General features: G+C 44.7%; 2 protein-coding genes across 4 annotated transcripts in view; both read left to right on the forward strand.

Annotated features, from left to right (window-relative positions):
* Positions 1-21,219, forward strand: part of cox6c (cytochrome c oxidase subunit 6C) — a 297,540-nt gene that overhangs the window by 267,576 nt on the left and 8,745 nt on the right. The window lies entirely within an intron of this gene.
* LOC144679543 (coiled-coil domain-containing protein 102A-like) overlaps positions 16,096-21,219 on the forward strand; it is a 632,296-nt gene continuing 627,172 nt past the window's right edge. For 2 of the 3 annotated variants that reach the window (XM_078540034.1, XM_078540037.1), the window contains exons 1-2: positions 16,096-16,247; positions 16,797-16,938. The gene's annotated coding sequence lies outside the window, so the exon portion shown is untranslated. The remainder of the gene's footprint in view (positions 16,248-16,796; positions 16,939-21,219) is intronic. The other variant, XM_078540035.1, reaches the window with a different exon arrangement.

The raw sequence follows: 21,219 nt of genomic DNA on the forward strand, positions 1-21,219 counted from the left end.
CAAAAAAGCAAGCTCCCCTTTTTGACATGCACTTCCAGCAAGGGTTACAGGATAATGATTAGGAGTAGAAATGACTGCAAATTTTTCTCTCCTTTAAAATAGTGTCATTAAAGTCAATTGTAGGATCCCAAATACTACATCAGCTGTGATCAACTAACTCGGCAGAGTTTGGAGATAGAATGTGAGGCTTTCTGGCTCAAATATTAAGTGAATAAATTCTTTGAGCTACCAGTGGAGATGGTTCTTTTTATTAGTTGACAGTATGTGTTATTTTCATTTTTAATATTTTATTTAATCTTTGTGATGGTTCCGCTAAACAAGGTGAAATATATCAATGTTAGGAATGAAATTTCATTTTTCTTATCTTGCACAATCGTTAGCATTCCACATTAGAGTATAAATAGCAGTGATTAGATGCAGGGTGAACTCTTTCTTCAAAGCTGGGGCTGAGATCGCTGTGCCAGTAAAAGAATAAAAAAAAAATAAGCGGAATTTTCCGTGCCCGCTGGCATCAATGGACAATATGGCAGGAAAGGCAAAAATCGGTTTCACAATGTTGTGAAACCAGATTGGGATCATCCGCTCAGCCCGTCAATGGCAGGTCGCATTTCCCACCGCTGCATGTCGGAAACTTCATTGTAATACATCTGCATACCGTTACAAGCCCAGCTCGCCGGAATCATCCCCCCCACTCCCCCAAGCTGGATCATTCGGTCAGCGTAATTGCATGCCGACATGTTTCACAACTGAATAAGCGCGAAGTCCACCTGGCGAGCTGCACTTCACTTGGGACTTTGAGGTTTGTTTGCCCACCTTGCTTTGGGCAGCACTTGCAGTTATCAGCACAAGGCTTCTCAGGCAACACAACATCACTTTTAGGGGGGGTTCACAGGCAGGTGTCTACTTACGAGACCAGCCGTAAGGTGGGGGGTGGCTTTTCAATGGCTGCAGGGCTATGGTTTGGTTGGGGAAGGGGGAGAGGTGGCCTCAGGCATCTGAAGAGGCTACAGGGCTAGGGCTTTACAGGGAAGGGGATGATCCCAGGGTGTGTGTGGGATCACAAGTTGATCTGTGCAAGTGGCCTCAAGAGGGTGAGGGCTGAGAAGGCAGCATGCAGAGGAGATGAGGCCAGATGGAGATGTGAGAGTGTGTATGAGAGAGAGTGGTGATGTCCCTTGAGCTGGCAGTGAGTGCCAGTGAATGTGGGATGGACTTGTGAGTGTATGAGTTTAGAGTGACGAGATGGTTGCCTTACCCTGGCAGCATGGGTGAGATCATCCATCCTCTTTCTGCACTGGATGGCCAACCTCTTCTGTGCAGCATTGGCACTGACCATCACTGCCACCGCTTCCCAAGCTGGAGAGATGACACTGATGGGCCTCCTGTGGCCAGAGGCGGGGTAGAGAACATCACATCGGGTTCCAATGGTGTCGAAAAGGCATCCGAGGGATGCTTCACTGAATTGGGGGCTGCAGTCTTCTTGCCTTTCGGGGCCATGTCTTTGGTGCAGCAGTCCTGTGCTGGAAGCACTGAGCACACGGCTGCACTTTAAATATGGCGCCCGGCATGAGGAATCGGTGAGGTGACGGCGTGGCCGTCATGTCATTTGGTCACAAATGACCTTAACTGGTTTAAATTTCATCCACATCATAACTTCTCAAATTGCTCTACCATAGTTAATGAGACAAGTGAAAAAAGTGTTTCAGCTCCGAGCTTTGTATGGAACAAAGAAGTCTGGCTTTTTACAAGAAACCTGAGCAGAACTAATTAAAGTTTGTTGTTGTCTGGCCTAATTGAGGCCATAAAATTGTGGCTGTAATCAATTTCTCTACCCAGTGCTGCAGTTGCTTGTAATTTGAAGTGTTAGAGGCCTGATTTTCAGCAAGGGGAAAAATCCTGTTCATCACTAATTTAATTAACTCTTGAGGACTCGAGTAGTGTTTCCTTTCCTGAAAATCAAAGATAGGAATATTTTTGTGGGAAATTCTTATGTATTGACAGTTTTATTGAAATCTAACAGGAGAAAGTTAATAGGGTTCAAATTTTAAAAAATGGAAACACAGGAAGTAACTTTGGATCAGGAGTAGGCAATTCAGCCCCTCCAGCTGTTCAATCTTTTAATTAGATAGTCTGTGTCTGGTCACAGCAAAGATATGCCTGCTTTCAGGTTGTTTTTTCATATAGACGCAATGTTTGGGAACTGAGGAAGAAGAATAAAGGTAAGCTATAGCTTCAAAACTTAAAAATAAGATTAGAATAGGCTGAAAAGAGATTTATTTAAATGAAATAGTAAATGAAAATTAAAATAGAAATTAAAGAGGAAAAAGGAACTTAAGTTTTGTTTAAATATAGAATTACAATATTAGTCTTTTCTAGTGTAACAATGTGTAAACTGATTAAAAGAAAAACATTGGATTTATTGAGCCAGGTTAAGGGTTAATGTGCTTCATATATAGGGCAGCAGCTTGCATGTCAGCACAACTTTATCGGTCTGTGTGTGAGCATAATGTTTTGGCATTATCTAAATTCTAACTATATATTGTTATTGCCAACTCTAGGTATGTTAAAATTCAGGAATCTTATTTTGGAGACTTATTTTGAGAGTAAAATAAGTAATCAGATTAAGATATTTTTGCAGTGCCGGTATGGTAGCATAAAGTGCCAATAGATAGTGTGATTGATTAATGGGTTTGAAGATGAATACTCTAACCCATGAAGTGACAACAGAAACCATTTTGTTCGCCTATAAAAAAGAAGCTTCTGTGAGACAGCAGTGTGAGTTAGTGGCTCTGTACCACTCTTGGCAACATGCTAAGGGTCAGACATCCAACTGTTCACTTAATAGAAAGAACACAGACCTCATGGAGTAACTTTCTTAAATAGAATAGAGGCTGAAATTCCTCTTAATAGAAAATGAAAAAAAAAATTCCTTCACCTCGAGGTATTTGGAACATATATTTTTTGAAATATGTGATTTTATGCTGTTAACTGAAGAAAATCAGATTTTGCCATTCAAAGAGGAACCTTGTTCTCTGTTGAACACACACCATATTTATCAAGGAACTATATAGTTTGTTTCTTTAGGTTATATTGAACATAACTAACTGGTTTCCTATGGTACTGGTACTATGCTACTGGTAGTCTAAGGTCTCGAGCACAAATGAGACCTTTTGTTGTTAATATGGAGCTGTACTTAACCTGATGTTTATCCTTTGGGCTACTGCTAGATATTCGATGTGGGGGAAGTGATCCAATTAAGTACATCCTGAGGTCAACAGAGAGAAGGATCTGAAATGGCTAGCTAATTGACAAACCTCATCAGTTGCCTTCACAAAGATTAGGCTATCAAAATCAAGGGGGAGGCGATGGTATAGTGGTATTGTCACTGGACTAGTAATCTAGAGACCCAGGGTAATTCTCTGGGGACCTGGGTTCGATAAAAATCTGGAATTGAAAAGTCTGATGATGACCATGAAAACATTGTCCATTGTTGTAAAACCCATCTGGTTCACTAATGTCCTTTAGGGAAGGAAATCTGTTGTCCTACACGTGACCCACGGCAATGTGGTTGACTCTTAAATGCCCCCTGAAATGGCCTAGCAAGCCACTCAGTTGTAACAAACTGCTACAAAGTCACAAAAAAAGGAATGAAACTAGACAGACCGCCCGGCATTGATCTAGGCACCGGAAACGACAACAGCAATTGCAGCCCTATCGACCCTGCAAAGTCCTCCTTACTAACATCTGGGGGCTAGTGCCAAAATTGGGAGAGCTGTCTCACAGATTAGTCAAGCAACAGCCTGATATAGTCATCCTCATGGAATCATACCTTACAGATAAAGTCCCAGACTCCACCATCCCTGGGTATGTCTTGTCCCACCGGCAGGACAGGCCCAACAGAGGTAGCAGCACAGTGGTATGCAGTCAGGAGGGAGTTGCCCTGGGAATCCTCAACACCGACTCTGGACCCCATGAAGTCTCATGGCATCAGGTCAAACATGGGCAAGGAAACCTCCTGCTGATTACCATGTGCCATCCTCCCTCAGCTGATAAATCAGTGCTCCTCCATGTTGAACACTACCTGGAAGAAGCACTGAGGGTGGCAAGGGCGCAAAATGTACTCTGGGTGGGGGACTTCACCAAGAGCGACTCCGTAGCACTACTACTGACCGAGCCCTAAATGACATAGCTGCTAGACTTGGTCTGCAGCAGGTGGTGAGGGAATCAACAAGAGGGAAAAACATAATTGACCTCATCCTCACCAACCTGCCTGCCGCCGATGCATCTATCCATGACAGTATCAGTAGATCAGAGTGATCGCCGCACAGTCATTGTGGAGACAAAGTCCTGCCTTCGCATTGAGGATACTCTCCATCGTGTTGTGTGACACTACCACTGTGCTAAATGGGATGGATTTCAAACAGATCTAGCAACTCAAGACTGGGCATCCATGAGGCGCTGTGGGCCATCAGCAGCAGCAGAATTGTACTCGAACACAATCTGTAACCTCATGGCCTGGCATATCCCCCACTCTACCATTATCTACAAGCCAGGGGATCAACCCTGGCTCAAAGAAGAGTACAGGAGGGTATGCCAGGAGCAGCACCAGGCATACCTAAAAATGAGGTGTCAACCTGGTGAAGCTATAACACAGGACTATTTGTGTGCCAAACAGCATAAGCAGCAAGTGATAGACAGGTCTAAGCGATCTCGCAACCATGGACCAGATCTAAGCTCTTCAGTCCTGCCACATACAGTTGTGAGTGGTGGTGAACAATTAAATAACTCACTGGAGAGGGAGGCTCCACAAATATCCTCATCCTCAATGATGGAGGAGCTCAGCAGAACAGTGCAAAAGATAAAGCTGAAGCATTTGCTACAATCTTTAGCCAAAAGCGCCGAGTAGATGATCTATCTTGGCCTCCTCCGGAAGTGCCCAGTATCACAGATGTCAGTCTTCAGCCAATTCGATTCATTCCACGTGATATCAAGAAACGGCTGAAGGCACTGGATACAGCAAAGGCTATGGGCCCTGACAATATTCTGGCAATAGTACTTGTGCTCCAGAACTTGCCATGCCCCTAGCCAAGCTGTTCCAGTACAGCTACAACACTGGCATTTATCTGGTTATGTGGAAAATTGCCCAGGTATGTCCTGTACACACAAAGCAGGACAAATCCAACCTGGCCAATTACTGCCCCATCAGTCTACTCTCCATCATCAGTAAAGTAATGGAAGGGGTCTTCAACAGTGCTATCAAAAGGCACTTGCTTAGCAATAACCCTGCTCACTGACACCAAGTTTGGGTTCCGCCAGGGCCACTCAGATCCTGATCTCATTACAGCCTTGGTTCAAACAAAGACAAAAGAGCTGAACTCCTGAGGGGAGGTGAGAGTGACTACCCTTGACATCAAGGCCGAATTTGACAGAGTGTGGTATCAAGAAGCCCTAGCAAAACTGAAGTCTATGAGAATCAGGGGGAAAACTCTCCTCTGGCTGGAGTCATACCTAGCACAAAGGATGATGGTTGTGGTTGTTGGAGGCCAGTCATCTCAGCTCCAGAACATCACCACAGGAATTCCTCAGGGTAGTGTCCTGGGCCCAACCATCTTCACATGCTTCATCAATGACTTTCCTTCCATCATAAGGTCAGAAGTGGGGATGTTCGCTGATGATTGTACAATGTTCAGCAACATTCGTGACTCCTCAGATATTGAAGCAGTCCATGTCCAAATGCAGCAAGACCTGGACGATATCCAGGCTTGGGCTGACAAGTTGCAAGTAACATTCTCACCACACAACTGTCCGGCAACAACCATCTCCAACAAGACAGAATCCAATCATTGCCCCTTGATGTTCAATGGCATTACCATCACTGATCCCCCACTATCAATATCCTGAGGGTTACCATTGACCAGAAACTGAACTGGACTAGCCATATAAATACTGTGGCTACCGGAGCAGGTCAGAGGCTAGGAATCGTGTGACGAGTAACCCACCTCTTGACTCCCCAAAGCCTGTCCACCATCTACAAGGCAAAAGTCAGGAGTGTGATGGAGTACTCCTTACTTGCCTGGATGAGTGCAGCTCCCACAACACTCAAGAAGCTTGACACTGTCCAATACAAAGCAGCCCACTTGATTGGCACCACATCCACAAACATTCACTACCTCCGCCACTGACACACAGTAGCAGCATTGTGTACCATCTACAAGACGCACTGCAGGAATTCACCAAGGCTCCTTCGACAGCACCTTCCAAACCCACAACCACTACCATCTAGAAGGCCAAGGGCAGCAGATAGATGGGAACTCCACCACCTGGAAGTTCCCCTCCAAGTCACTCACCATCTTGACTTGGAAAGATATTGCTGTTCCTTCACTGTCGCTGGGTCAAAATCCTGTACCTACACCACATGGACTGCAGCAGTTCAAGAAGGCAGCTCACCACCACCTTCTCAAGGACAATTAGGGATGGGCAATAAATGCTGGCCCAGCCAGCAAAGCCCACATCCCATGAATGAATAAAAAGTATTTAAAAAAAAAATATTTGACACTGGAGGTAGGATATCTGGAATTTTAATCCGGTATTAATACAGCAAACATTTTTTCTATATCAATGAATTTTAATATCAAAAACTCGAGCTTGACGCACAGCGAAAGTTAATTGAGATGGACGGATTAAGCAGCATCTCTTTTGCCATTCCGTTTATATACGGAGCCAACCAAGGGAAACATCTGGCAAGCCTATTCGGTCTCATATTTGAGTATTTTTTAGCTAGCACATAATTCAAAATGGTTTAGCTTTCATTTCTTAACTCACGGTCCCATTCTTGGCTCTACATGCTATGCTTGGCAATTCTTATACGTGTTTTAAAAAGGCTTTTTGCACCTTTAAAAAAGAAAAAATATCAATATCTCCCCACGGAACCATAAAAAAAACCTAAACAACAGCCGACCTGTCTCTGGAGCTTCACGGCCGCATTATTCGCCTACTTCTCCTTGTTCCTTTTAGAATTTTGCTCCAAAATAATCCATTCTTGTGGTCAAAACCAAATCGGATACCCTCCCATGACCTGCAGCCTTCCAAATAGCAGGAAACCAGTTATTCTTACTCCAAAAGAGCCAGATTGAAAGAATTTGCAGAGATAAATTCCAACTTGCAGCATTTTCAATAAGCATGCAGTTTATTTTTTTAGCCCTTTTAAACCAATTGGAGATTGAGAAACGACTACAGCCACTTTGCACAGAATGGTTTAATTGATTTGTTTCACATGCAGCTCTAAATTTAATGGTTTGTATAATAATGAAAACACTGGAAAATAAAATGCACCCCCCCGGCTTGTTTCTGATAGAAAGTAAAGGCAAAGTACTTCCTACCCTATTCGCTCTAGTCTCTGTGCCTTCCCACTGACTTCACTTCAACCAATCTTCACATCACTAAGTTCTGCCTCGTGACATCTGTTGATATAATGAAAAGGCTGCTTCCAAATCAATGTGTGGAAATAAATTATATTTTTTTTGCTCCACCACAAAATTATGGGCTAAATAATAAAAAAAAAACGTAAGCCGCGTTATGGTGCTCGGTGGCCAACCGAAGCCAATCTTGATTCCAGCAAGATACCTCATGATTTCAATCCACTAATTATATTGCATGTGGCAGTCTGGAAGTTTAAATTGACAACAGCCATAGTTTCTCCGAATGATTCCCATTAAGGATGACGACGGCTGCTGTGATATTTCGGTTGTCTTTTTTTCTCCAGGGCCGTTCAATTTTCTGCCTTCAATTTATTAAACAAAATTTCCTCAATTAAGTTCTTCCTAATTTTGCCTTCAGGAAGCTGTTGCAACTGCTGTACTGTATATTCAGGATGCGGACAAAGTCTTCACCCAAAAATGGCTTATGGGCCTCTGGATTATTAAGTTGTGCATTAAGCATCTGTTGCGCTTTTTGCGGTGATTGCTGCAAGAATGCTTCAGGATCGAAGGGGTGGGGTAACTTTAACCCTATCCCCACGGCCGGAAACAAACATGATCAGATGAGGATGCCAATTTTACACACTGCCTGACTTTGCTAAGCCAGTAGTTTCCCACTGGATGGGTTAGGTTAAAGTTACCCTTTAAGTATCTATCGTCATATATATACCACATATTCTCTCTTATTTTTTTGTGCCGTTGAGTTAGATGCTTCATTGAACCAGTGCCGTGGAAGACCTTGCAGATTCTAGGTTGATGCCATGAGACAGGATTAGTCACTCAAGGGCCAGTCATGAACCCCAACATCTCTTATAAATACAGATCTCCCCGTTTTGAGAGCGTTCTAATAACGCGCTTTCATTTTACAGCAGTTTTAAAATAAGTGAACTTTTCTGGAAAGCGCTGCCAGCCATAACCTTGATTTTTGATTTAGTGTGATTTCTTGCGCACGAATCAAAAAGTGCATTTGGTCAGTCATTACTGTGCATGCTTCTGATTTCACGACAGTATCTGGAGCCATGGCTAGGTCACCTTACTTAAGAGGCATCTTCAGAGTGTGGGTATTAAAGCACTGGTAAGATGCTCTTTAGTCCATCCTTTCTGAGATCAGGGGTTATTTTTGGGGTGGATAAAATTTACATGCAGAAGAACCGTATGCAAAATGTCTACCAATAGGATTTTAAGCAAAGGCCCAGTATTCCCTGGCCCTCTGAAATCCCACCTCTACCAGGTGTCTTGGAGTTTGATATTCGACAACTCTGACAGTTTAGATAGAAGCTGTGATACTACCGTCTTGGCCTGGGATGCAGCATCTCTTTTGACTTACAAAGGACTACAAAATCTTGCATTTATCTCACGCCTTAACACAGCAAAATGTCCCAAGGCGTACAACGCACAACACACAAAGCTTGATGAAATGTTAGGGGCATTGAAAGACTTCCAACACACCTGCACTTGGTTCTTATTTAGAGCAGTGCAAGTGCTGAGCTCTTCCCACTGGGAGCAGCACTTGCCTCCTTTGGAGAGACATCTGCAGTCCTTGCTCAGGATGACAGCCCACCTGCTCCATTGGCAGCCTCTCAACCAGCGTCGGCTTTGGTGCCAAACAGCCAGCTGGGCCAGACTGCCCTGCCCCAAGCAGACAGCCAGGCCACTGGCAGACACAGCTCCATGATGTCGCTGACTATAATGATCTCCAGTGTCTTCAGCGGAAGTTCAGCAACCTCTAAAGCTGTTGTCACTGCATAACCACCTCATAGCAGCTCTAGAATAGGTAGAAGAACACACTGGACAGCCACTAGGGCTGGCCACAAGGGTGTATTGTAGGTACATAACTGTCATGTGCAACTTGGGAAATCAAGAATAGAGTGTGCTTGAAGTAAAAATGTTTTACAGCAGTTTTAGTTTTGAATCCCATGAAGTTATACTATTTGAGAGTATGAGGATTGGGTTAAATGGAAGGAGGGAGTTATAGTGCTCTGGATAAACAAGGATTGTTCAGTAGAATCTCTTAATAATTTTCTGCCTTACTGTTTGGGCGGCTCACTGTATTGTGTTTTCATGTTCCTTTGCATTGTCCAGATCCTCTATCTTCCTGCTCCACTTCTTCCGGAAGCAGCTCTAAGATAGCTTTGAATTGCACAACTATGGAGCTTGCAGCAAATTATGATAAATGTTGACACTTTTTCTGGGATATACTGAAGGACTGTGTTGAATTGTCTGGACAATGGGACCGTTGTTTCAGAACGCCAGTGGTTTGCTCAATCAGACCCTTTGGGCTGTATATTAGCTTGGAGGCAGGGAGGGGAGGGGTGGTGTGTGTTTGTGGTGTTTTGAAGTTGGGAAATGCATAAGTGTAGATTTTACTGCAGGCTTCCTGCCCACAGCTAATTGGATTGACTGACAGGCTGCTTGTTAGTTGGGAAAGTCTACAACAAAAGGCTGCAGCCAAGTTGTACTGAGAGGAGGTAGAATCTAGGGATGGTGGTGGGGAGACATTGGGTGAAAGTTGGGGTATCTGATTTGTGCAACGTTAGTGATGTTTGGGATGGTCTGATCATGATAGGGAGTGGGATTCGATCATGAGGGCAGGGGAGCAGACAAGTCACAATGGTGGGCATGCTTTAGTGGTTACCTTCCTGGATCTGGAGGGAACACTCCAGCTCCTACTGGCCCACAAGCAGTGCCATAGAGGGACTTGCTTTATGGATTCAACCCCTTTCACCTCTTCTCACTTGCTGGTTTCCCAAGGGCAGGGAAACCTGACTGACTGTGTTAAATATAAAATCACTGTTAAAATGAAGGCAGAGAGCCTCATGAAATTATTTAAATGATAAGTCCATGTTCTGTGAGTGGATTGTTTTCCTGCCTCGCCTCCGCTCTGTTAAAACTGTAACTAGGTGGAGTTGAGGGGGATTACGTTCCTGTTAAAGATTTTTTAGTTTTTAAGCTCTCACCCAAACCAAACCCACATGTCTTTGGCAGTTAAAAGTCCCCACCCAGTTGTTGAATGGCTCTCATTACATTAGTGCTCTGAGACTATGCCAGGCATAGTTTCTGATAGGTGTCATGAGCCAGTTGATGATGAGATAGCCATTGTCCTCAACATCCAGGCTGCCTATTTTGATGGCCCTGGAAGAACAGAGCAGTTATTGAGGACTTGCATGATATGAAAGTGTCATGGCTACTGCCAGGAAACTAGGCATAGAAGTTGAAGAATTGCTGCCGGTGGTGACAAACACAAGAAGTAGGAGCAGGAGTAGACAATATGGTCCAATGAGGCTGCTCCACCATTCAGTATGATCATGGCTGATCTTCCATTTCAACTCCACTTTCCTGCCCACACCCCATATCCCTTGATTTCCTGAGAGACCAAAAACCTGTCTATCGCACCCTTAACTATATTCAACGATGGAACATCCACGGTCCTCTGGGGTACAAATTCCAAATATTTACCATCCTTTCAGTGAAGTAACTTCTCCTCACCTCGGTCCTAAATGATCAGCCCCTTATCCTGAGACTGTGCCCCTGTGTTTTAGATTTCGCGACCAGAGGAAACAATCTCTCAGCGTCCACCCTGTCAAACACCTTCAGAATTTTGTAGGTATCAGTGAGATCATCTCTCATTCCTCTAAACTAAAGAATATAAGCCCAATTTACTCAGCATGTTAGACTTCAAATCAATTAAAGCCCTTTTTGTTGAGAAATAGAAATGTTTACTCCTGGGGAGCTCTCGGAGCTACGTGTGAACAGTCAATGACCTGCTGAACTCACAAGAACTCAGCAATGTGGGCAAATCCCAGCGGTCTTTCTTCTTGCCTGGCCTCCATGGGGAAGGTAATGATCTGTTGACTCCTCACAAACGGAGCACCTGTGACCTACCACAGTATGCACAGTAAACTGACTGATGTGCCTGATGTCACCAGAAGCAGTTTAGAAGTAGCCAGAGGCATAAACAGTCAGCAGCATGACGACCTTCACCGTTGCAGGAAGTGTCCTGTGCACACCCTGGCCTTGAACTTCAACTCTCGCTGTAGAAGGTGACAAGGCAGGTGACCAGTTCTGTTATACGCTGGTTCTCTGTAAGGTTTGGATATAATGTCCTGTTCCTGTATACCTGACCTAGAATTACTTTTAAAGGTCAGTGAGGAGGAATCTGCCCTCTGTCCAGAGTTTTTGCATGATAATACAACCAACAACTTGATTTGCAAGGAACCATAGTACAAATCTGCATTGCTTCATCCTAGGGCAGTGTACATATGTGCAGCAGCTCACGACACTGACACCGTTGCATTCTTTTCTTCAACAGTTCTTATGGGTAGAATTTGCCCTTGGCATGTGGAAGCAGCAATCGACAGTGGACCGCGATTTCACGCTGGCGGGCCAATTAAGGCCTGCCCAGCATGATACGCGAGGGGCAGCGCTGAGCGCTGCTTGTGCGGGTGGGGGGCGGAGGGCGAGCAGGCCTAAAGCAAACTTCGCGCATTCACGTGAGAGAGCGCTGAATAATCTCCCTGAGGCATGGAGCTGCCTCAGGGAGATGAAGATATTGAAAAAATTAATAAAGAACAGAAAAGTGTAATAAAACATGTCCCCTCACATGACACTATCACATGAGCAGGAACATGTTTTTAATTAAAAAATAAAGTTTTTATTTTATTTGTATTTGCTTTTGGAAAACTCATTCCGCTTGTGGATGAGGTTTCAAAAAAAAAAATGCAAAGGGCTGTTTGGCCTTTTCGGCTGCCTGCCAATCGCAAGGTTGAACAGGCAGTGAAAAATTGATGTCAGTTGATAACTTAATGGCTTTAATAGGCCTTTTAATTGTCGGTGGGTGCGCTGCCAGCTCTGGCGCATGCCCGCTGACCAAACTATCGTGCGACTGCGCGTTGACATTGGCACGCTCAGCCAGCGTCATCACACGTCATTTCACGCACGGTCAGATCGTGTGCGCGCCCGGCCGCCGAGCTAAAAATTCTGGCCTACGTTTCCTGGCATTGCAATGCTTGAGCTTAATGTTGTAGTATTTATTTAAGGGGTATCAGCATGACATCACTAGAAGGGAAATGTGCCATGTGGTCCAGTCTTAGTTTCACTTTTGCTTTGAGCAGAGAGCACGCACACACTGCTCTGATGCCTTCAAGCTTTATGCCTATGTATAACTGTTCTCATTGCCCAGCCCTAATAAATGAACCCACAATGTGTTTACCCAATCCTTTGAGTGATTGGTGCCTTGTGTCTTGTACAGCAAATAAGCCCAAGATATTATATCATTGTAAGAACATAACACTTCAGACCTCACTTAGGCTGTCGTTCACCAAATGCCACTATTTACTTTCGAAAACCCAGGCTTGCTAATAAATATTCTACCAGGATATCAGCCGTTATTTCTTATTTTAAAGGTCATTGCAATCAGTCTTATTTGACACCTGGGTGTTCTTTGAATTTTTTTGGGGTTTTATATTTAGTCAAAGAACTGGAGAAAAAATTTAACTGCAAAAATCTCAAGTAAATTCAGAGGAAATCAATGATGAAAAGCTTTGAAAATCAATAAAACTTGTGGGAAGGTAACCCAAATACTTTATTTTGAAAAAAAGATAAAATCAAGGGTGAGATTTTCTGGCTCCACCCGCCGCCGGGTTCATTCACCAAAAGTCAATGGGCTTTTGGCTAGCCCGCCAAATCTCCTGTGGCGGGTCCTGCCACAACGGGGCCGGAAAATCCCAGCCCAAGTTAAATGAAAATAATCGTTTGGTAGAACAGAACTGGACTATTGCTGAAAAAATACATTTTAGTTGAAGCTTTTCATCTTGCATTCAGGACAATCTCAAGAATATCAATGTCAGGGGAAGCAACAACTCTATACTGTATGAGAAGAGAGTGTGATTGGTTGGCAAGTGAACTCTGATTGGTAGAGGCGTTGCTGCGGTGGATGCACCAGTTAATGGTGACTGATGGTTAGCTGCCAAGCATTGTTTGCAATTTAAACCAGGCAGCTTGACTCTGATTGATCAAGGCATTGCTCTGAGGAATGAACCAGTGAATGGTTATCACATATTTTGTTTAGCTGAAATGAAAATCCAAAATTAGTTCATGGAACAGTTTTATGGTACTCACCATCAAGTTCTCACCTAATGCCTGCTTTGTTTAAAGTAAAAAATAACACCAAAGCCCTTATTTCTATTATTGCATCTCTAGCCACTTAACTCCTACTGGATCTCCCCTCCCTATCGGCACTGTGGGTGTACTTGTACCAGGTGCACTGCAGCGGTTCAAGAAGACGCTTACTACCACCTTCTCAAGGGCAATTAGGGATGGGCCTTGTCAGCGATGCCCACATCCCATGACGGAATATTAAAAAAAAACTGCCACTATGATGTTAGGATAATGATTTGAGATTATGCACAGGGAAACACTTGCAATCTTTTAGAAATGAAATAGTGACATCTCCGGCAATGAAAAAAAAGCTTTCTCATGCACAGGAATGCATAAAGATGCAAAAAAAAAATCCAAATTGCACTGTTTTTGATTATTATTTAAGAAGGCATGCACCTGTCCCCATCTGTGCTCTCCGTATCGCAGGGCACTACTGGAGATTTTTGGCTATTGAGTAATGTTTTGTTATGGAGTTTTAATTGTGTGAATTATCAATAGGCCTGACATAAAATACAGAGAATATATCTATGGACAGGATTTTTTGAATGGCAGGGTTTCAGGCTCCGGAGGTCCAGCCTCTGATTGGCTGGCAGCTCAGTAATCCCAGAAGTGCCAGTGTCAGCAGTGGCCTGGAGTCCAGGACCAGCAAAGTGCGGGGTGGTCTCACAGCATAGAGGAGAGGGGAGGCCTGGGAGGGTGGGGGCAGGGGGTGGGGGGTCTTGAATGAGAGGCCAGGGAGCACCAATGGGAGGCAGACCTCGTTGTAGGGCAGGGGGGGTGATGTTGGAAAGGGGGTCCATGAGGGAGCCTCCTCTTCCCCCACCCCCCAAACCACCATTTCTCACTCCAGTCCCAAGCAAGGTGACCTGCTGGGCTTCCCTCCTGCTCCCTGAACTCCTTTACAAGCCTCAGAATTGAGACCATGGGGGAAATTGGCCCTTAAGTGGCCAATAATTGGAGCGTGGGCTACCTTGGCCTCGCCTGCTCCGCGTAAAAATGTGGACAGGTCAGGGCAAGAGGGAGGGTGGTAGGAAGGCCACCTGTGGAATTTTACAGGCCTGTAAATCTGCCAGTGGGGGATTGTAAAATTCTGCCCTATATCTGAAAATGATTACAAGGGGAACAATCTCATTGAAAGGTTTGAACGATGCCATAAGTCACAATAGCAAACAGTTCCGAGCCTGAAACAAAATTGAGACTGCTCAACGTTTTCCAGTATCTTTCTTAAAATAACTCCTGCTGTGTCCAGTTGTCCATCACCATATCCTGCAAGAGAGAGGGAACTGTGTCAGTAAGTATGGTTCAAAGCCTTTTTGTGACGTTGCTGTTGTGGCAATTTGTGCAAGCTGTAAAATCTCACAATTCTGCCTCCGGGGCCTTTTACCAACAGCGGGGCCGGGTGCGGAGAGTCTGCCTGCCCCACTTGGCCCCTTTTTTACACAGCCCTCGGCATTTTGCCGATGACAGGACAACCCCCCCCCAACCCATTGCCGCTTGGGGAGGCTGCCTGCCAAATGGTGGTGCCCTCTCAGTGAAGGCCCAATGGGCCATAGATGGAGCTGCGCATAGGGAAGGCAGCCTCTGCGGATGCAATAACCTCCCCAGAGGGATTTCACCTCCCACCTTCAGCCTGGTGAATTCTTAATTTTTAAAAAAATTACCTGCCTAGGCCTCCTGCATGGCTTAGCAGCAACCACCTGTCCCGGTGGCGCTGCTGAGGTTTCAGAGCTGCCGGCCTTCTGAAGGAGAGCCCACCTGCCATAACTGCATGGAGGGCCAGCGGGCGGCCAATTAGGAGGCCGCCTTTGGTAAAATCGCTGAGCAGGTCCCCCTACTAGCAAGTGTATGCTCGGGACCTGCCCTAACATCGAGGCACCAATGCCCTCATAAAATGCAGCCCCAAGTTTTCCATCTCTAATTGAATGAAAGAGCTTGTAAATTATTTACCACAATTTATTCATTCAGCATTAAAAAAAATTAAAAATCAACATTGTGGATATAAATTTTTAAAAATGACAGCTTCTTACTTTACGGAGCATGCTTGAAAATAGATCAATACTCGGAGAGCTATAGTGCTATTAGAATATTGCTGAAATATTTTTGGTGTATATACTGCAACTATACATTCTATGCATTCAAAGTATGAAGAAGATATGCAGATATTAAACAAGAAGGACTCATGAAACATACATGCTGGTTGGAAATAATTTTTGTGAAACACACATTTGCAACACTAAATAAAAAGGAAAGGAATGGATAAAATTTAGTTTGCCTTTTGCTGTGTTGACCATTTCATGCCCCAGGTCAAACAGATCCTTCAAAATGGTAAATCTTTGATCCATTTAAATGCTTAAATTTCAAAATGGTGTCATCTAATTAAATACATCTGTGACACTGGATAATAGGAAGAGTGCATGGAAATAATTAGTGCTTCCTGTGTCCTGATGCTTTATGTGCCATCTGACTCTTTTTTCCTGCTGACTTTATGAAGTGGCTGTCCCTACTTTTCAGCCAGATGTTAGTCTGTGAAAGTCTTACCAGAGTAAGACTGTACAAAAGTGTCTGTACAGTTGGCTCATCCTTAACCGGTGCTGACCAATGCAGCATTTTGCAGAGGTAAGTTTGATATTGGAAACAAGATACAATGTTATTATTTGTAATTGCATTTACCACAACTTTAGCACGGTGTTCTTCATTGGGCTCGTGGCACCGGTGAATTGTATCAAGCATAATTTCCTATGCAGACTGAGTGCTAGTGCACTTCCAACTCCCTCTTCAGCACTTTCGACCAGTGGTGATAATTTGAAACATAACTAGGAAAGATTATTCATTGTTGTTAACAGTTCAAATTCACCATAGACTAAAGATTGTTCGAGTGCAAGACCTCAGGATGTTTGTGTTAGGACTTTGGGGGAAGAAAATCTTTCCACAGACCCGAAGAGAGCTGCAGGAAAGTTTATAGTTGTACTTCTCGTTTTGCTGAATGAGACTTGGTAACAGCATTTTATTGCCAAAGAGTCTGGGCTAGCCCTGCTTTTGGCTCTAAATGTGCTTACAACTTGGTTTAAAACAGAAACAAACAAAATGATTTGGAGCAAACTGCATTCACAAAAGCGGCTTATTGTATAGTTTTTTTTGTCCACAATTGTACATCATTGTTTTCAGGCAGTAACAGGAAGGACGCAGTATTCCTGCTTTGTTGGCCTGACTTGCAGCTGTAGCGATGGAATGTATTGCTGAAGTCAAGCTGTGGGTGAGGAGAAACAGAAGCTCTTCAGGAACTAAAAAGACCAGAAAATTGACCCATGTAAGCTGTTTAACTATTTGTTTCAAGTGACTTAGCTAACCGTATGTTTTGGGTGGATTATACATTGCTGGTTAAGAAATAGGGGTAAACTGAAGTAAGTTTTTAAATGAACTATGTATGATTCTGCAGTAGGGTTTAAGTGAATGACTGATCAGTTTGTAAAATAAAATTTATTTGCTAAACTGGGCAAGTCTAAGAAGTAAGTGGTCTGTCACCACTTAATAACAATCCTACATACCTTTGAATGCACAGATATGTTTTTATGAAAACCGTGGTAGGTGTGTACAAGACAGTATCAGTTATGGAACTGTATTTGACATTTAACCATTTTGTAAAAGTACAGCAGAGCTTCATCTACATGTTTCTTTACCCTCTCTATGTGCTCAGCTTGGCTTAGCTGGTAGGATTCTCACCACAGAATCAAAATGTTCTGAGCTGAAGCCTTGAATATACAATCTGTGCTTATAGTTCAGTGCGTTACTGTGAGCATGTCGCACTGCCAATGCCTTCATGTCTGGTTCGTCTGGACATTAAAAATCCTGTGGCACTATTTGAGGAAGAGTAGGGAGTTCCTCCAATGTCCTGACCAACAGTCCAGCCTCAAACAAACACTAACGGATTACCCAACTCATTGCTGCTTTAGGGTAGTGGCCAATAGTGTTTAGGTTTGTGTGCAGATGATCTGAAAAGGAATAGTGAGTCAGCCATTTGATGTCAACTGTATACAAAACTGCTTTTGCCTTCTCTGCTGAAATTTCTGTGTTTTTACATGGCCATAGGATTAGATCGCTCAAATATAAAGCGAACACGGGCATTGTAGGTGCAATGGGCTGGTGTGTTAGAATTTCTATGATACAGTAATAACTGCATTTACCAATATATCGCAATCGATGCACTTTGAAGTAAATTATTGTTTATAAAGCACTTTGGGACATTCTGAGAGATGTTACATGGTGTTAAATAAATGCCGATCTCTCTCCCGAATGCGTTTAAACTGTGGTGGAAGTTTAATTTTTTATGACCTGGTAGATCTGAGACTCCAAGCCATCCGGCCAGTTCATCGACTTACTAGGACTGGTACATTTTTCTTTCACTTTTGGTGCTTTCTTTGTGACATAAAGGCAGTGCAGCAGATTATGCAACTCTCAAACTGAGTTGCTGATAGAACAATGGATTCTCACAGATATGTGCTATTCATTGTCCTTTTATTTTATACAAATCACAGCTGTCAACAGTGGGAATTGAGAATCTAAAAGATCTAGACAAGTTACAAACATATGGAGCGGTCTTTTAAAACATCTTTGTAATCATCTACGTCTGACTGATCGTGTACTGACTGATCGTAAATCAGTAAAGTGAAGCCCACTTAATTATCCGGTAAATGGTTTGCTGAAATGTATAAAACCTTGCAACATAAATTACTTCCTCATGCCTACCAAACAACATTAAAATAGGTACCATATTAAAACTGCAAATAAGCCGTTTCACTCTAAGTGAGAGACACTTCATCGATCTGGTGATAGTGCATGCACCTGGTGGCTGCATGGCATTAGTAAAAAAAATGCAGGTTAGATTGGCAGTGTGAAAGCCAATGACATTAGTTTATGCGCTACCAAATGCCAAGTGAGCAGATGCACCACCAACGGACCAATATGTAAACCCATGTGAAACTATGAATGGTTTAGGGCAGTAGAGATACAATCATAACCCATAGGCCTATTGTTTTCATACAGGCCACCTAGGAAGCCTGGGAATAAGGCATCTCACATGCAGCCTATTCCACACATTTCACATATAACTATTCCATACATGTCAACTAACTTAAGCTGACAATGTTTTAACCCATGAGTTAGCATGTTAGTGCTTCACAGGAAAAATCAACTTTTGTCACTGAAATTGTGCTTGCCCAGTATCAGCCAGGAAAAGGAGGCAGCGCCCTGTTAGAACAAGTCACGCCTGCTGAAAGGTGGGAGTGAGCCCTGTTAGAACCAGACAATTAAATGTTGATTCTCTGACTGTCTTACTAAAGGTTAAGGTGAGAAAGTTTAAGATGAGCTGATGGTTTCAGGGAGTTGAAACTCTGGTTGTATTTGTGTGGTATTTGTCCCAAAATAAGCTACTAAAATGTAGCTTTTAAAAATATTATTCTGCAAATGATTTTTGGAGCACTTCTAGCTGTTGATTTAATACAAAGGGCGGAATCGTCTACGTTCAGCGGCTTGAGCAGACAATATGGCGAGAAGGCCAAAAATCAGTTTCATGACGTCGTGAAACTAATTTGTGATCATCCACACAGCCCACCAATGATGGGCTGTGTTCCCCACCGTCGGACATCAGGAACCTCATTGCAATACATCAGCATATCATTATAAGGCCTGCCTGCTGGACTCATCCCTCCCTGCTGGATCGAACGTCCATGTCAGCGGGAAAACCCGCCGGTGCAGAACACATCTTGACAGCTGTGATGTGCAGAAGTCGGGACTTACTGCCAGGGCCTTGCTCACATCGTGGACATCCGAGGAGCAGAAGATGCTGGAGCCCAACAACAATGGCACACTGGAGGAACGTCCGTGGCATGCTGAGTGGATTCTCATGGACATGGCTTTGCTGCGAAGCAGCTCACATAAGTTGGAAATTCACTGTTGATGCTCGCAACGGATGATGGTCGAGGGGGTGGGAGAGGAGGGTCTAGTATCGACTGGGAGAGGAAGAGGTATCGGGGAAGGGGTGAGGTTGGGAGGGATGGAATGAAGATGTTGGTGGGGTGATGTTGGGAAGGGGGGTAATGAAGGTGTCAGGAGGGTGAGGTTGGGGGTGGTGCAAGGAGAGGGTAATGGGGAGATGGCAACTGGGGAGGTAGGTGTAAGGTGGGTGGAAGATGTAAGGGAAGAAGTTCAGAGGGAGGGAAGGATTGCGGAGAGGGGAGGGAGTCCAGGGGGAGGAAGGAGTGTGGAGAGGGGAGGGAGTCTGGGGGGGGTGGGGGAAGAAGTAAGGGTGGAGGGAGGAGCCAGGGTGTGGGAAGGAGTAAAGCTGGAGGAAGAAGTGAGGGTGTCTGAGGGAGTTAGGAAGGGGGAAGGACTAAACGGTGAGGAGTCCAGGGGGGTGGGAGGACTGAGCGGGGTGGGGGAGGGAGAGGGGTTCCGGAGGGGGGAAGGGGTCTGCTGTTGGGGGGGGGGAGTAAATGTCCAGGTGAATGTGCAAGGGAAGGGTCTGATGGCTCCATGACGGCCTCCTGGGGAGCAAACTGAGGATGGGTGTGGTATGAGGGAATGGTGAGAATGACTGAGGGAAGAGTGAGGTGGTTTGGTGGGAGAGTGAGGGTTCAATGGTAGTGGTAGAAGGGATGGTGAGGGTGGCTGGTGGGGAATCAGAGGCAGACATTGACCCTGGGGATGGGAAGGAGGAGGTCAGGGAGGTTAATGGGGGTGGGAATTTCGGGAAGGAAGGGAAAGTGCACGTTCACCTGAACATCCCCGAAGGAAAAGGGTTGTGGCTGGTAAGTCATGGAGGGGAGGTGGAAGGTGATGCCAGAGGGGTCAACAGTGATGGGGAAAAGGAAATGGGTGACTGGGGGAGGGTAAAAGATGGGGGAGCGAAAGTAAAACCAAATTAGCACCGTGCTGTCCAAATCGAAAGTGAAACGAGAGTCGCAGTGGGCGAGATCAAGTGCTACATGGGAGTGTGATCAGTGGGTGGGCAGAGATGCAGGTCAACTCAAATGGATAACTGAAAGCAAACTCCAGCAGGTAGCGTTGAAAATGTTCAGGACATTGAGATAAGTGTGATGTGGGAAGGATCCGAGAGCGTGGGAGAATGCTGTTCACGAGGCTCTGGACGGTCCTGCCATACATACACTTCTCCCTCTGCAGTGACAGAGGACGAGGCCATTCTGTTGAGTGCTTCCAGCAGCTCTCCGTGATGTTCCCCTGCCTTCTGCTGACTCTCCAGAATGAGTTGGAAGGCCTAACCCAGAAGTTCGTCACCTGACTCTCACCTCACGGATGCCTCTTCCCCAGCAGTTCTCCGAGTGCCGGGGAGCTCGGCTGAACCTGCCTTCTCCTGCTGGGGATGTGTGTCCATGCGGTGACCACCAGGTTGTGAACCCGAGCCTGCTCTAGATCTAGGTCCCACCAAGGTGTATGTCTCAGCGCAGGTGGAGGTTGTGGGTAAGCACTGTGATGGGTCTTCCAGGCTGCTTATTTCCAGCCCTTCAATGGAGGAGGTGTCCTCTTGGCTGGAGGTGAGGACATGGATGGAGTTGAGAGACTGGCTGGCTGAGGG

Source organism: Cetorhinus maximus, chromosome 4 (genome assembly GCF_964194155.1).
Source record: "Cetorhinus maximus chromosome 4, sCetMax3.hap1.1, whole genome shotgun sequence".
Lineage (NCBI taxonomy): Eukaryota > Metazoa > Chordata > Chondrichthyes > Lamniformes > Cetorhinidae > Cetorhinus > Cetorhinus maximus.